Here is an 18,234-nt window from a genome sequence, read left to right on the forward strand (position 1 = left end):
ACATTTATCACGCATGTTCACCACATACGTCACTTTTCATATCCCGGATTTTGCACCTTGACAATAGATGCAGCATGTATGCTTCCTATTTCCTGCGCATCTTTATGAAAGATGTATGATGACGGATCATTAATTTTTGGTGTCGCAAAAGGGGCGAAATCTCCTCGCGCAACGATATCATAACCTCATTGACGTAGACAGTGATAATAAATAATGAATTTTGTCCCTCATCACGTGGAGAAAGCGTCTGAATAATTTAACCCCTACGTTACTACACGAGTGTATGTCCCCTCACTGTGCGTGCTCGAGGCAGTGATGAAGCATCCCTCCCTACGACGACCTTAATCCGTAAAATGATAAAATGAAATGATTTCGCCGACTGGTCTTCTTTGGCTCATGAAAAATCATCGTTAGTGTACACTGTGTACATTTTATGATACGCAAACGGAAGTGCGTCCTGCTTGGATACCACTTGCCTTTGGACTACAAAACCGTAACACTCTGCTGTGAACCGTAGCTCAGCACATCAGCATCGGCACAGCTGGACAGCGGGCACCCTGGAAGGTAAGCGATGACCAAAGCCAGACACCGAGTCAGCCAAAGTTCAGGCAATGTACACTATGTTCTGCCAGAGTATTTAAGCCGGAGTTAGGGGCCGTTCACACCGAACGCGTTTTTGCGTCCTTGCGCGTGGTTTTTCAATTGTTTCAAATGTAAACATGCACTTGACGGACGTTTTTGACCGTTACTCCGCGTCTCGCTATTTTTTCAGGGGATCGCGCTTTTTTTTTTTTTTCGACGCCGTGTCAAGTTAATAAGAACTTCAACTTTCGGTAATATTGTTCTATTAATTGCTTTGCGATTTAATTTTATTATTTTTTATTTGTTAGCGAAAAACGAGTTCGGTCTAAATGGCCCCTTAGAACCGAACACGAAATAATGACAGTTCTCAGCCAGAAAGAAACAATGTAAAGGCGCATGCTTTAAAAAAAATAAAAAAAATGGGCCAGCAATTAATAAATTATTACTCTTGTGATATGCTATTTAACTTTGTTTTAAACTAATGTATACTCTTAGTGTTGGATAAAAGTGATTTTCCACATACACAAAGACGACTGAAAAAGAAATGTGATCGCATTTTAATATCAACCGGTTCGTGTTCACGGGAGGGGCGGCACGAGATGGCTATTAAGTGCATGTGTACCTGCCCTTTCATTCCCATTTCCTCAATAGAAGGAAAAATGGCATATCTAAATTATTAATGATTGTTTCTGGATATGCCCTCATTTGATCACACGGCCTGTACATATATTTGTTGCCGAGCGCAGTTTTATAGTAGGAGCTGTAGGGATTGAATCGAGGTTAATCTGCAGTGACATGTTGGCAGTTACTCATGGATGCACCTTTGTTTATAACCAGGCATAGAAAATGCAGCGGCGAGTCCCGCTGTTGCCGTCTTATTTTCTACCAGCGCTGACCATGGTGCTGAAATATACACATTCTTTTTAATATGTAATGAAGTTGCTGTTACTGTAATAGTAGGCTACCACTTTAAAAATAGTTGTCAAGTGGAGAATATATTTCCCATGCTTAATCCAAGTATTCAACCAAAAATGAAAATTCTCTCATCATTTACTCACTTTCATGCCATCCCGGATGTGCAGTGGCGGATTAAGTCATGGGTGACATGGGCAGTTGCCCAGGGCGGCATCTTGTAGGGGGTGTGGCACAAGGCAGGAGGGGGTGAAATATTCTTCTAAAAATCTTCATTTGTGTTCAGCAGAAGAAAGAAAGTCATACACATCTGGGATGGCATGAGGGTGAGTAAATGATTAGAGAATTTTCCTATTTTGGGTGAACTATCCCTTTAAGCCTTTCGTTTCTCTCTCTTCCTTGGTAGGAATTAGTTGTAGGGGCGTTAATGTCTGTCACCTCCTTAGAAGTGGTCTGATCATTGGTAATTGTGTGTCTTATTGATCTTTAAACAGTTAAATAGACTGCATCTCTGTAAAACAAGGTCTTAATTAACCAAGAACAGGGGCGTCGGACCGTGGGTAATGATGGACCTGAGTAACAGGGGCCCTCACTGGAGGGGGGCCCACAGAATGGCTTCATTGATATTACATCATACTATCATTTGTTATATAGATATATAGTAATAACATGCTATTGGTTGGAATAAAACATCGCAAGACTCTGTTTTCCACCTGTAAAAATGGGGCATTCACATATAATCTGCCTTGTCTCCTCCCATGTTAGCGACCCCCACACCCCCTCAGCAAAAGTGAAAGTGGTCTGTACATCAGTGGCACAGTCCAAACTGAGGACACGTCATGATGTCATTTGCTTACTCCATTAATGTATCTACAGAAATGAATCCAAAATGTGCATTCAACAGAAAAAGCAGAGCTTTTTACAGAAGAAATGTGAGCCATACCTGTCAATGTAGCTGTAGGTGAATATTTGTTTGATATTCATGTCAACAGCCGCGACCCGTCCATTTTAAGTCTAGGCCTTCAGTGCGATTCATGCCATTAAGAAAACACAGTTTCACAATGAATAAGACACCGTATGCCTATCATACATTAGATGGCAGTCAACTAATAATACCAACTGACATTTTAAAAACACGTCCACGCACGAAAGCCAGAACCAAGGAGGTCTAATATTAAGAAAAAGCTCTCTAATAATATTTGTGATTTAAATTTTGCTTGCAATAAATTTTGTTTCGTCAGGGTACACGGATACTTTTCAAAACTTGATCCGACACTGAATGCTCAAGCAGCCTAATTTACACTTAGAAAACTCCTGATGTTGCTATAACAATGCAAAAAGCACTTACCAATTTGCTTGAAGTGAAAATCAGTCCTAATTACCTGTTTAATTAATAAATTGCATGATCATGCAGAACATCTCAGGTTTTTAAATCCATAAGGATCTCTTTCTCAACAGCAATACCAGCAGTGATGACAGTCGACTCGTCAGCAAGATCTCGCGCTCTTCTTTTTCAAATTACGTTCATCACTTAAAGCGTGATCTCGTCACTCAAGGCCAGCTAGAAGGCCTGGACTGGGACATATCCTAAAAACCACACCCACAAGAACAAATAAATCAATCTGATTGGCTGATGAATCTGACAGTCTGACTTCAGATGCCTATTCACTTACACTGTTGAGGGATTCTGTGGAAATTCTGAAGGCCTGACGGGGTGGAGCTCAGACTCACGCGCTGCTTCGGCTAAGGATCTCGGCTTCGGGCATGCGATTTGTGAAACAGTTGTCACACTTTACTTGTAAGCAAAATAAAACGGAAATATTCACAAGGTGGTTGGGAACATTATTACTGCATCATTACATGATTTTCATTAAACAGTGAACAACAATCAGATGCTTGCTAAATAAAGTGATGTGCACAATTCAAATCAAACTGTCAACATCTGCCTCATGCATCTACTGTATAAACATATTTTACTTCAGTGCAAAATTTACCATCAGATGTTTATCTATGATGCCTAAATGTTATATTTTTCCAGAACTCCATGAGATACATGTGAAATTTTCCTCACATTAAGCACCAAAAGAATATGTGAGGAACAGTATAACCTGTCGTTGCGCTCAGATGCTGTTTTCTATTTAAAGAGACATTACTGATTTAGCATGTTTTCTGAGTATCAGTGTAAATCATTGTAAACAGAACAATTTATGCATGTTAATCATAAACATGTAACAAATATATAAAAATATAATAAAGGAAGTTTTAAAGTTTTACATTTATTGATGGAATATAATGAATTTGACACTTTTTCAAAAGCTAAAATGCAACCAATATGATGAAAAACTGACAAAGTATAATCTGTAAAGTTAATATTTTCAAATTGTATCTAGAAGGGTTACCTAGAAGGTTAGAAGGTCCCTTTTTAATTAACAGAATGAGCAGAGAAATAATTTATTTTATATTTAAGTTAAATGGACATTGTAACCAAAATATTAGTTAGCAAGTTAAGACTTTCTAAAACTACCTGAGAGCAGAAATGTCTCAGGATAGACTAAAAAAACCTGGCACTCTTCTCATTTCAGAATGTTATGGTGACGTTACCAACAAGAAAACTCATAAATGTACAGGTGCATCTCAATAAATTAGAATGTCATGGAAAAGTTCATTTATTTCAGTAATTCAACTCAAATTGTGAAACTTGTGAATTAAATAAATTCAATGCACACAGACTGAAGTAGTTTAAGTCTTTGGTTCTTTTAATTGTGATGATTTTGGCTCACATTTAACAAAAGCCCACCAATTCACTATCTCAAAAAATTAGAATATGGTGACATGCCAGTCAGCTAATCAACTCAATACACCTGCAAAGGTTTCCTGAGCCTTCAAAATGGTCTCTCAGTTTGGTTCACTAGGCTACACAATCATGGGGAAGTCTGCTGATTTGACAGTTGTCCAGAAGACAATCATTGACACCCTTCACAAGGAGGGTAAGCCACAAACATTCATTGCCAAAGAAGCTGGCTGTTCACAGAGTGCTGTATCCAAGCATGTTAACAGAAAGTTGAGTGGAAGGAAAAAGTGTGGAAGAAAAAGATGCACAACCAACCGAGAGAACCGCAGCCTTATGAGGATTGTCAAGCAAAATCGATTCAAGAATTTGGGTGAACTTCACAAGGAATGGACTGAGGCTGGGGTCAAGGCATCAAGAGCCACCACACACAGACGTGTCAAGGAATTTGGCTACAGTTGTCGTATTCCTCTTGTTAAGCCACTCCTGAACCACAGACAACATCAGAGGCGTCTTACCTGGGCTAAGGAGAAGAAGAACTGGACTGTTGCCAGTGGTCCAAAGTCCTCTTTTCAGATGAGAGCAAGTTTTGTATTTCATTTGGAAACCAAGGTCCTAGAGTCTGGAGGAAGGGTGGAGAAGCTCATAGCCCAAGTTGCTTGAAGTCCAGTGTTAAGTTTCCACAGTCTGTGATGATTTGGGGTGCAATGTCATCTGCTGGTGTTGGTCCATTGTGTTTTTTGAAAACCAAAGTCACTGCACCCGTTTACCAAGACATTTTGGAGCACTTCATGCTTCCTTCTGCTGACCAGCTTTTTAAAGATGCTGATTTCATTTTCCAGCAGGATTTGGCACCTACCCACACTGCCAAAAGCACCAAAAGTTGGTTAAATGACCATGGTGTTGCTGTGCTTGACTGGCCAGCAAACTCACCAGACCTGAACCCCATAGAGAATCTATGGGGTATTGTCAAGAGGAAAATGAGAAACAAGAGACCAAAAAATGCAGATGAGCTGAAGGCCACTGTCAAAGAAACCTGGGCTTCCATACCACCTCGGCAGTGCCACAAACTGATCACTTCCATGCCACGCCAAATTGAGGCAGTAATTAAAGCAAAAGGAGCCCCTACCAAGTATTGAGTACATATACAGTAAATGAACATACTTTCCAGAAGGCCAACAATTCACTAAAAATGTTTTTTTATTGGTCCTATGATGTATTCTAATTTTTTGAGATAGTGAATTGGTGGGTTTTTGTTAAATGTGAGCCAAAATCATCACAATTAAAAGAACCAAAGACTTAAACTACTTCAGTCTGTGTGCATTGAATTTATTTAATACACGAGTTTCACAATTTGAGTTGAGTTACTGAAATAAATGAACTTTTCCACGACATTCTAATTTATTGAGATGCACCTGTATACATCTATGATTTATTTTGTTAGGAGGCTTTGAATTAGGGCTGAAACGATTAGTCGACGTTATCGACAACACCGACAATACAAAATTGTCGGCAACGCATTTTGTTGTCGAATAGTCATCTGATGTAATTTAACATAACATGAGATCATATGAAACTCTAATGATTGCACACAAGAGCAGCACAGCAGCTCATGCCTGACGGAGGAGAGGAAGAAAATACAGCTCACAGTCCAGATGCACTCTAAACTTTCACAGCTTCAGGCGATGTAGATCGCAAAGTATGAGGCAATTATACAAAAATACCAAATAAGTAAATACAGAAGCACTTTCGTTGTGGAACAAGCGGAGCTGGAGCTGCCGCTCCACTGGAGCAAAACTTGCGTGTCGAGCGTCTTTAAAATAATAAAGAAGCAGGTCATGTAAATAACTACAAACTCCGAAACTGGCATTTCTCTGTGCAGTCAGTGCCTCTTTTATGAGTTGCGCAAACTAAGTGTCCCGATCTAAGGGGGAGAGACTGAAACTGCATCTGACTGATGTACACTCTGTCGCAGGGACACTCGTCCCCCTCACATGCGCTTGCTGCAGCTAGATAATAATGTGATGGCTCGTGACTTATTGAATCATAATATATGTCACTGTGCATTTCTTATCATGAAGAAAATTAGCAATACGCAGCTTTATTAATAAGAGATAGTTAGTTTTTTTGTGAGTTAAAGATGGATTGAAGTGAACAGAAAGGTGAGAGAGTGTAGTCTTCACCCCATTATACACTGCAACAAAATACGTTTTTGATTTGTTTTTGTTTTGGCTTGTTTTCCAATATAAATATCTAAAACACCTTTAAAACAACATACATTTATTTTAGCAGCTGTACTGCAGAAGAAAAAATTGTTATCTGAGAATGTTGAATATATTAAAAATACAAATATTTTATCATTTCTAAAAATTATTAAAAAAAAGATGCATTCACCTGAGAAGCAGCTTAAAATATATTTAGACTTACTTTTAGAGAATTGATCTTGAATATAAGTATATTTTGCCTTTACTGCACTCGCAGAAGTATAACCAAGTGAAAAAATGCACTCATATACAAAATACTTATATTTGTTTCATAAAGCAAGTTTAAATATATTATATGCTGCTTTTCGAGAAAATGTATTTTTAGACAATTTTAAATGGAAAACAAGATAAAAACACTTGATAACAATAGGATTTTTTGCAGTGAATGTTTTTTGCTGAATTAAACTTAATAAAAAGTATTTTTTCCCCCCCTTTAATTCAGTGAATATTATTTAGAGGTATTTTTAAAAGATGATTTTGTCCTCTTTATTTTTAGCAAGCACATTCAATACAACCTTTTTAGTCCAGGCACAAGCTGAATAGTCAGTTAAAATCTAATGATTAACCATTGCAATAATCGCCCGAATAGTCGAATAATCTTTCTAATAATTGTTAGATTAGTCGATTATCAATATAATAGTTAGTTGCAGCCCTACTTTGAATATATATTTTTAATAATGTATTGCTTGATCCAAATAATATTTGCGTTTGAACATAAAAAGTTATGAATTAGCACTGTTAAATATCCGTCTAAAATCTTTATACTTTATATTATCCCCACCACAAACCCAAATTGGTCAGGGGGCCCTAGTTCTGTGCCTGGGGGCCCAAAATTTGATGCTATGCCCCTGACCAAGAACTATTTATTGTTGGATGCTACCATGTCTTGAAACTGCACAGACAAATAAGACCATTGCAATTAACTACATTTAAATAAATACAAATGAAGCAGAACAGAATAATGATTGCATTCAAATTAATTGGTGGTGGGGTAAAGTGGTCTTAAAACATGTGTCTTAATAAACTGAAACTGATGCACATGTCAGTGTATCAGTTCTAGTTTGGGTGGGCACCTGAAAAGGCACATGCCTGCAATTTGCCTTTTTAACTCTGACTCATGAGTTGTACATGACTCACTTGTTTTCTCAATGGGCTGATCTCCTACATGCTCCACCTCACCACAATTGTCGCTTATTCTGTTTGTGAGCATACTGTAATTCAATTAAAGGCTTTCCGTCAGTTACTACCACATACAGCACTGCATGGTTAATGGTAGTGAGCAGGAGACATAACACAATCTGGGCAACTGAGGAGAAACTACTCATGCATTCCAAGCTTGTTGTGTTTAGTGTCATAATCTCATCAGACAGACCCAACAAAATGGATTGTCTGACTAGAGTCTTTAAAATGCAGTATTTATAGAGGAAATTGCATGGCAACATGCAGTATGTTACAATTTATTAACCATTTTCTATTGCCACGTGGTACTTTTGAGTCATTAAGTTAATCATATAAAAGACTGATAATATAAGGAGAATAGAGGGTGCCTTGTGGGAGTCTTTGCTGTTAACAACTTCTGACCATGCATATGTCATTGTTTGCTAATAACCATATTGTTGCTATAACTAACTGATAGCTACAGTTGAAGTCAGAAGTTTACATACACCTTAGCCAAATACATTTAAACTCAGTTATTCACAATTCCTGACATTTAATCATAGAAAACATTCCCTGTCTTAGGTCAGTTAGGATCACTATTTTAAAAATGTGAAATGTTGGGGGGCCTGGGTAGCTCAGCAAGTAAAGATGCTGACTACCACACCTGGAGTCACAAGTTCAAATCCAGGGCGTGCTGAGTGACTCCAGTCAGGCTTCCTAAGCAACTAATTGGCCTGGTTGCTAGGGTGGCAGAGTCATGTTGGGTTAACCTCCTCGTGGTCGCTATAATGTGGTTCTTGCTCTCGGTGGGGCACGTGGTGAGTTGTGTGTGGATGCCGCGGAGAATAGTGTGAAGCCTCCACACATGCTAGGTCTCCGCAGTAACACGCTCAACAAGCCACGTGATAAGATATGCAGATTGACTGTCTCAGACATGGAGGCAACTGAGATTCATCCACTGCCACCCAGATTGAGGCAAGTCACCAAACCACCACAAGGACCTAGAGTGCATTGGGAATTGGGCATGTCAAATTGGGGAGAAAATGGGAGAAAATACACACACACACACAAAAAAAAAGAAGAATCTGAAATGTCAGAATAGTAGAGAGAATGATTTTTTTAGCTTTTATTTCTTTCATCACATTACCAGTGGGCCAGAAGTTTACATACACTTTGTTAGTATTTGGTAGCATTGCCTTTATTTGGGTCAAACATTTTGGGTAGCCTTCTACAAGCTTCACAAAATAAGTTGCTATAATTTTGGCCCATTCCTCCAGACAGAACTGGTGTAACTGAGTCAGGCTCTCACAGGCTTTTTCAGTTCTGCCCACAAGTTTTTTATTGGATTGAGTTCAGGGCTTTGTGATGGCCACTCCAAAACCTTGACTTTGTTGTCCTTAAGCCATTTCACCACAACTTAGCTTTATCTTTCTGGCTGATGTTTTGAGATATTGCTTCAATATATCCACATAATTTTCCTTCCTCATGATGCCATCTTTTTTGTGAAGAGCACAAGTCCCTTCTGTAGCAAAGCACCCCCACAGCATGATGCTGCCACCCCTATGCTTCACGGTTGGGATGGAGTTCTTCGGCTTGCAAGCCTCACCCTTTTTCCTCCAAACATAACAATGGTCATTATGGCCAAACAGTTAAATGTTTGTTTCATCAGACCAGAGGGCATTTCTCCAAAAATTAAGATCTTTATTTATTTATTTATTTATTTATTTATACCCTTTTCTCCCCAATTTGGCATGCCCAATTCCCACTGCTTACTAGGTCCTCATGGTGGCATGGTTACCTCAATCCAGGTGGTGGAGGACAAGTCTCAGTTGCCTCCACTTCTGAGATAGTCAGCCTGCGCATCTTGTCATGTGGCTCGCTGTGCACGACACCGTGGAGACTCATATCTTGTGGAGGCTCATGCTATTCTCTATGATCCATCACAACTTACCACGCACCCCATTGAGAGCGAGAACCACTAATCACGACCACGAGGCGGTTACCCCATGTGACTCTACCCTCCCTAGCAACCGGGCCAATTTGGTTGATTAAGAGACCTGGCTGGAGTCACTCAGCACATTCTGGATTCAAACTCGTGACTCCAGGGGTGGTAGTCAGCATCAAAACTCGCTGAGCTACCCAGGCCCCCAAAAAGTAAGATCTTTGTCCCCATATGCACTTGCAAACTGTAGTCTGGCTTTTTATGGGGTTTTGGAGCAGTGGCTTCTTCCTTGCTGAGCAGCCTTTCAAGTTATGTCAATATAGGACTCGTTTTACTGTGGATATAGATACTTGTCTATCTGTTTCCTCCAGCATCTTCACATGGTCCTTTGCTGTTGTTCTGGGATTGATTTGCACTTTTCACACCAAACTATGTTCATCTCTAGGAGACAGAATGCGTCTCCTTCCTGAGCTGTATGATGGCTGCGTGATCCCATGGTGTTTATACTTATGTACTATTGTTTGTACAGATGAACGTGGTACCTTCAGGCATTTGGAAATTTGTGGAGGTCCTCAATTTTTTTTTTCTGAGGTCTTGGCTGATTTTTTTTCATTCTCCCATGATGTCAAGCAAAGAGGCACTGAGTTTGAAGGTAGGCCTTAAAATACATCCACAGGTACACCTCCAATTGACTCCAATTAGTCAATTAGCCTGTCAGAAGCTAATTGGCTAATTGCCTAAAGGTTTGACATAATTTTCTGGAATTTTCCAAGCTGATTAAAGGCACAGGTAACTTAGTATTTGTAAACTTCTGACCCACTGGAATTGTGACGTAGTCAATTTAAAAGTGAAACAATGTGACTGTTAACAATTATTAGAAAAATTACTTGTGTCATGCACAAAGTAGATGTCCTAAATGACATGCCAAAACTATAGTTTGCTAATATGTAATCTGTGGAGTGGTTAAAAAATTAGTTTTAATGACTCCAACCTAAGTGTATGTAAACTTCTGACTTCAACTGTATAGCATGCTGCAAAACCCCACAAACTGAGTGCTGTAGTGAAATATTAGGTTTGGTTTTAGTTCAGTCTTTGTGTCCTGATACTTAGAGATGTGAATTATACGGGAGGAGAAGGAGCAATAAATCTGATGGGCTGAAATGATGTTAGCCTTCTTGCCAAGCAGATTCACTCCACTCAGCATCCAGTTTATATAATAGTGCAGTGCCCTAGAGGAGGAGGGGAGAAGAGAGGAAGACAGGAGAGCAGGGAGGAGTTGCACAAAAGCCTAGGGCAGGGATCTTGCTGTGTGTGGGTGAAGACAAGTTTTATCAAATTTGAAGTTTCTGCATTGAAAGAGGCCTTCAAACAGGTCACGTATGACAACAGCAAAGTTATATGAACATGATACAGACATATCTCACTTGCCTGAGGCATGAGATATGTTAGGATCAAGGCAAATTTAATGTCGATTCACATTCTAATCTGTTAATCAGTGGTTCTAGTTGATTGCGACCCAAAATGGGTTGCAAGTCTGTTCTCTGATTATAGGGAAAAACAATGCTAAACTAGGTATCATCAGCGCCTCTTCTTCCTGAGACGGCTGAGGAAGTTTGGAATGAACCGCCACATTATTATATTATATTCTCTCTTAACAACTGACTATCAACCGACAGCCTTAATGTCAATACAGTACAATACTGTACATTCTATATATACTACTATATATACTTTTTTATATATTTTTATTTTTTATTTGTATTGAATAATGTGTATCTATATAGTGCGTATTGTATACTGTACAGTGTATGTTATTATTTGTATATTGTTGAGTGTAATTATGTGTATATCAGATGTTTAAATTGTGCTGTGTTAATTTGATGTTATTGTAAATTGGTACTGTCTCATCACTGTCACGACTGCTATGTTGATTGGAACTGCACTCAAGAATTTCACACACCATTGCACTTGTGTATATGGATTTTGATTTGTATACTATAATCGTGCATAGTTTGGATGGCAAAATAAATAGGTTTATCAGTTTTTCAAAGGGAGGAGAAAATATTTCTTGTATCTTTTGTTGTTGATGTCATTCTATAACCCTACTTATACACTACGTTTAAGATAATGTCTAATACTGGCACCGAGGGCTGTTGCTAAGAAGAAAATCATGACTATCCTAATCCTGATATTTTAAATCAGCAAACTGTTGGGCCTCATGTATTCAGATAGAAGACAAAGGCAGGCCTAATACAGTCGTAAAAACCGAACTCAAGCCCCCACCTTCCAAGTCGTAAATCTTACTGATAAAAATCGCGCCAAAATCAAACAAAGGGAGTCTAAAACAGACTACAAATCCATGAAGCCTTGCTCACTAAAGGATCGAACTCTCAACTCCTATTGGATGAGGCACACAACAGAACGTCCCTCAAACATGACATCATCAGGAGTTGAAATACCTCTGAAATGCTTCCAGAATTTACTTCCAGCGACTTTGTTCACCGAATATAGACGTAACTCTTTGCTGCTTTCAGGTGCATCCTCGTGGCCCAAGGAAGTAACGTCCGACTTGAAACTGTGGCCATACAATCTCCATCTCGCTGGACAAGTTGAGATTACTCTGTGTTCAACCGAACACTCTAACGGATCCGAAGGAGACTGCCGAGCAATTCGCATCTTCATCCGTTTGCCTACAGAAGTTAAGAGATTAAAGATTTCTCTTCCATCGTCAATCAAGTCGACATTTCTGAGTTCTCTGCCAGCCTGCCGAGAATCAACAGCAGTGCCCGCCGACAGAGTGAGGAAACGGCCTCCCGTCATCACCCGAGCCTCAAGGAACAGAGTTAAAGGACGGAGGAAAACACATTCTACCTGTGTCCTCATGCGATTCAAGTAAGAGGTTACGTCTGGGCAGAGATAGAATATTATAGTGTGTTATTCTTGTGTTTCAAGGTATTTGCTTGTACAGTTTACGGACCGCCATGTCAGCTCATTATTAATACTCAGGGTATTAATTATCACAAATTTGTTTTGCTGTATTGTGGTCCAACCAAACTGGATTGTTGTGCAATTTCGCCATCGCGGGTGAGACAGCAACTGAGTTCATCCATTAAAGAGTCAAATAATGCGGGACTTTTACGAGCCCTGCTCGTAAAACCGCATCTCTGAGTGATAAACTGAGAGCTGCTTTCTCTCCCACTATCGCGAAATCGGCTTTAGGGCTGTCACTTCTCTCTCTCTCTCTCTCTCGTACTAACCACACTGACACACACACACTGTCACACACACACCTTATGTGTTATAGGATTATTTTTATTTCCATATCTAATCATATCACTGTTTAGTTTGTAGTTGTAAGTCGGAATGCATTGTATTAATTATTAATTGATATTACTGCATAAATAAACTTTGTTTATCAAATCAAATCAAAATCAAATCACTTTATTGTCACACAGCCATATACACAAGTGCAATGGTGTGTGAAATTCTTGGGTGCAGTTCCGATCAACATAGCAGTCGTGACAGTGATGAGACATATACCAATTTACAATAACATCAAATTAACACAACACAATTTAAACATCTGTTATACACATAATTACACTCAACAGTATACAAATAATAACATACACTGTACAGTATACAATACGCACTATATGGATACACATTATTCAATAAAAATAAAAAATAAAAATATATAAAAAAGTATATATATACCTGTATATAGAATGTACAGTATTGTACTGTATTGACATTCAGGCTGTCGGTTGATAGTCAGTTGTTAAGAGAGAACATAATATAATAATAATAATATAATTTATGACAGTCTGGTGTGAGATATAAGAGTAAGGGTAATAAAGTGCAGTGCTGATGTATTTTGATCGTGGGAGATCAAGAGTTCAAAAGTCTGATTGCTTGGGGGAAGAAGCTATCATGGAGTCGGCTGGTGCAGGTCCTGATGCTGCGAACCGCCTACCTGATGGTAGCAGTGAGAACAGCCCATGGCTCGGGTGGCTGGAGTCTCTGATGATCCTCCGAGCTTTTTTCACACACCGCCTTATATTTATTGTATATATTTCCTGGAGGGAGGGAAGCTCACCTCTGATGATGTGTCTGGCAGTTCGCACCACCCTTTGCAGTGCTTTTCGGTTGTGGGCGGTGCTATTGCCGTACCAGGCGGAGATGCAGCCAGTCAGGATACTCTCTACAGTACAGGTGTAGAACCGTGTGAGGATGTGGCGGTTCATTCCAAACTTCCTCAGCCATCTCAGGAAGAAGAGGCGCTGATGAGCCTTCTTCACAACGACTTCAGTGTGGATGGACCATGTGAGTTCCTCAGTGATGTGGACACCCAGGAACTTGAAGCTGCTGACTCTCTCCACTGGTGCTCCATTGATGGTGATGGGACTGTGTTCTCTGTCTTTTCTTCTGAAGTCCACCACAAGCTCCTTTGTCTTACTGACATTGTGGGAGAGGTTGTGCTCCTGACACCAGTGTGTCAGAGTGTGTACCTCCTCTCTGTAGGCTGTTTCATCATTGTCAGTGATCAGACCTACCACCGTCGTGTCATCAGCAAACTTAATGATGGCACTGGAGCTATGTGTTGCCACACAGTCATGTGTGTACAAGGAATACAGTAGTGGGCTGAGAACACAGCCCTGCGGGGCTCCAGTGTTGAGAGTTAGTGATGAGGAGATGTTGCTGCCTATTCTAACCACCTGGCGTCTGCTTGACAGGAAGTCCAGGATCCAGCTGCACAGCACGCTGTTTAAGCCCAGAGCCCGGAGTTTCTCATCTAGCTTGGAGGGCACTATGGTGTTGAATGCTGAGCTGTAGTCTACAAACAGCATTCTCACATAAGTGTTCCTTTTTTCCAGGTGGGAGAGAGCAGTGTGTATTGTAGATGCAATGGCATCATCAGTGGAGCGGTTGTTGCGGTAAGCAAACTGCAGCGGGTCAAGAGAGAGTGGCAATACAGAGCAGATGTAATCTCTGATTAGTCTCTCAAAACATTTGCTGATGATGGGGGTCAGAGCAACAGGACGCCAGTCATTTAAACAAGTTATTTTTGATTGTTTTGGAACAGGCACAATGGTGGATGTTTTAAAGCATGTGGGGACTACAGACAAAGAGAGGGAAAGGTTGAAAATGTCCGTAAAAACACCAGCCAGCTGGTTCGCGCACGCTCTGATGACGCGGCCCGGAATGCCGTCTGGGCCAGCGGCTTTGCGGATATTCACCCGTCAGAAGGATTGGGTTACATCTGCTACAGAGACAGAGAGTGAACTAACCTCTGTAGCTTCAGCTGCGAGAGCTCTCTCCGCGAGGGCGGTGTTATTTCCCTCGAAACGAGCATAAAAAGTATTTAGCTCATCCGGTAGAGAGGCAGCAGTGTTCATGGCGGAGTTTTTATTCCCTTTAAAGTCCGTGATGATGTTAATTCCCTGCCACATGTTTCTAGACTTGGTGGTGTTAAACTGTCCTTCAATCTTACTCCTGTACTGGCGTTTTGCGGTTCTGATAGTTTTTTGGAGGGCATAACTGGCTTGTTTATGCTCCTCCACATTCCCGGAATTAAAAGCGGAGGTCCGCACATTAAGTGCCGCGCGAACATCGCTATTGATCCATGGTTTCTGATTCGGATAGATTCGTACAGTTCTGGTCGGAACGATGTCCTCTATGCACGTTCTGATGAAACACATTACGCTATCAGCGTAAAGCTCGATGTCGTCATCAGAGGCGGACCAGAACATCTCCCAGTCCGTGTGATCAAAACAGTCTTGTAGCGTAGAGTCTGATTGGTCTGACCAGCACTGGATCGTTCTGAGGGTGGGTGCTTCCTGTTTCAATTTCTGCCTGTAAGCGGGCAGAAGCAGAATGGAAGAGTGGTCCGATTTGCCAAATGGTGGGTGGGGGAGGGATTTGTAGCCATCCCGGAACGGAGAGTAGCAATGGTCCAAAACCCGGTCCCCTCGTGTGTTGAAACTAATGTGCTGGTGATATTTTGGTGCGACTGATTTTAAACTGGCTTTATTAAAGTCCCCGTTCACAATGAACGCGGCCTCAGGGTGCGCGGTTTCCTGCTTGCTTATAATCCCATACAGTTCCTTGAGTGCCCGGTCTGTGTCGGCTTGTGGGGGGATGTACACAGCAGTGATAATGACCGCTGTGAATTCCCTCGGTAGCCAGAATGGTCTACACAGAAGCATAAGAAATTCCAGATCAGGAGAGCAGAAAGACTTGATAGAATGTACGTTCCTCTGATCACACCAGGATTTGTTGATCATAAAACATACACCACCACCTCTGCTTTTACCTGAGAGGTCTTTCACTCTGTCCGCTCGGTGCACGGAGAACCCCGTGGGTTCAATGGCTGAGTCTGGAATCTCCGCAGACATCCAAGTTTCCGTAAGGCAGATAATGCAGCAGTCCCTTGTATCTCGTTGGAAAGAGATCCGCGCTTTCAGCTCGCAGAGCTTGTTATCCAGAGACTGAAGATTTGCCAGTAGAATAGTGGGTAGTTGGGGTCGATTTGCGCGGCGTCTTACTCTAATGAGAACGCCAGCTCTGTTTCCACTTTTCCTCCTGTGTTTCCGCGGCCGTGCTGCCCAGACAAAAGGCTCCGCTGGCGTGTTTGTAAACAGCGGGTCGGCACTGAGGAATGTGAAGTCCGGTTTACAGTGTGAGATTGCTGAACCAATGTCCAAAAGTGTTTGTCTGTCGTAGACAATAAAGCAGACAGCATCCAAGACAAAAAACATAAGAATTGTGAACAAAACAAACAAAACATTACTATGTTGTGTCGGAGCTCGCTGCGCAGCAGCCATACTCGGCGCCATCTTGAGTCCACAATCTCCTTATATTACAAAGAGAAGTGTTTTGATTTGTTTTGCATACTGACATGCTGTCATGCTGACGGGATGTCAGTGCTCGGATTCAAACCTTCATTCATTGTTTTTTTCCCGAAAATCGATATTCTTCGGATGTCGATTTTCCTAAGAAAACAATCTAATATTGAGACTGTTTTACTATTTGGTTATTAGTCCCTGATTCCAGGGTGGTGCCCTGTCAATGTTAATCTTCATTAATATTCTGTTGATTTTTGATAATTGATAATTATCTTTGATGATTGAATTTGAATGATCAATAAGCTAGTGTTAATTTTAATTAATGTTTCATCGATGTTAACAATTAACGATTATCTTTGATAATTGTTGATTTAAAGGATTTTAAAAAGCTAACATTGATTCTCATCAATGTTCTATTGATTTTAATAATTAATAATTATCTTTGATAATTATTAATTATTGCTAATAACCAAACTTGCTCCTAAACGTAGCACACTACATTTACTGGAGCCCCATATGAGTTTTTAATGAGTTAGATCCAATTAATTAATTTAAATATTAATTAATAACTACAGAAATAATTATTAATTATTTCTGATAGTAACACTGATCTAAACAACCAGTAAAGCCCTACAAAACAAACTGTGTTTTGAGGACAGCCTGTTGAACAGTCTGTTCTTTCTTTCACTCTAGCCTTCACTTCCCACTGCCAGGGTTTATGCTGGAAGAACTGTGCAATTAAAGAAAACTCTTGTACAGTCTGAGACCCTCCACTTTACTGGAGCAGTGTATGCAGTCCTACCCACCATTTCTAAACACCATCTGCTGTGGCTGTAGCTCTGGTGTGTTTTTCTATATCTTTCAGTCTCTCATTAAACTGAAAACAACAAAACTATGGGATAGAAGATATCTATCTCTCATTCTTAAAGGGATAGTTCACCCAAAAATGAAAATTCTCTCATCATTTACTCACCCTCATGCAGTCCCAGATGTGTATGACTTTCATTCTTCTGCAGAACACAAGCAAGATTTTTAAAAGAATATATTAGCTCTGTAGGTCCACACAATGCAAGTGAATGGTGACCAAAATTTTGAAGCTCCAAAAATCACATAAAGGCAGCATAAAAGTAATCCATATAACTCCAATGGTTAATTATATGTATTTAGAAGCAATATGATAGGTGTGGGTGAGAAACAGATAAATATTTACCATAAGTCCTTTTTTACTATAAATCTCAACTTTTCATTTCACTGGAGATTTATGTTAAAAAAGGATTTAAATATTTATCTGTTTCTCTCCCAAAGCGATTGCATAGCTTCAAAAGATATATATTAAACCACTGGAGTCTTATGGATTACTTTTATGCTGCCTTTATGTAATTTTTGGAGCTTGAAAGGTTTGGCCACCATTCACTTGCACTGTATAAACCCACAGAGCTGAAATATTTTTTATAAAGATCTTTGTATGTGTTCAGCAGAAGAAAGAAATTCATACACATCTGGGATGGTATGAGGGTGAGTAAATGATGAGAGAATTTAAATTTTTGGGTGAATTATCCCTTTAATGCAGACAGCAGCAGTGTCACCACACAAGGTGAAATCATGCAGGTGAGAAGGCTTTAACTGACTTCAGCACCTTTTTATAGCTAAGGAGATTATAGTGTAGAATTATGCAGTGTGAATTGGGGCGTCGGTTTCTCATATGGAATTGTGAGTTCAAATGCCACAACGGAAAAAAAA

General features: G+C 40.1%; 1 protein-coding gene across 1 annotated transcript in view; it reads left to right on the forward strand.

Annotated features, from left to right (window-relative positions):
* Window positions 1-280: 280 nt before the first annotated feature.
* LOC127442289 (probable cationic amino acid transporter) overlaps window positions 281-18,234 on the forward strand; it is a 56,406-nt gene continuing 38,452 nt past the window's right edge. Inside the window, exon 1 of the mRNA XM_051700196.1 lies at window positions 281-564. The gene's annotated coding sequence lies outside the window, so the exon portion shown is untranslated. The remainder of the gene's footprint in view (window positions 565-18,234) is intronic.

Source organism: Myxocyprinus asiaticus, chromosome 6 (assembly GCF_019703515.2).
Source record: "Myxocyprinus asiaticus isolate MX2 ecotype Aquarium Trade chromosome 6, UBuf_Myxa_2, whole genome shotgun sequence".
NCBI lineage: Eukaryota > Metazoa > Chordata > Actinopteri > Cypriniformes > Catostomidae > Myxocyprinus > Myxocyprinus asiaticus.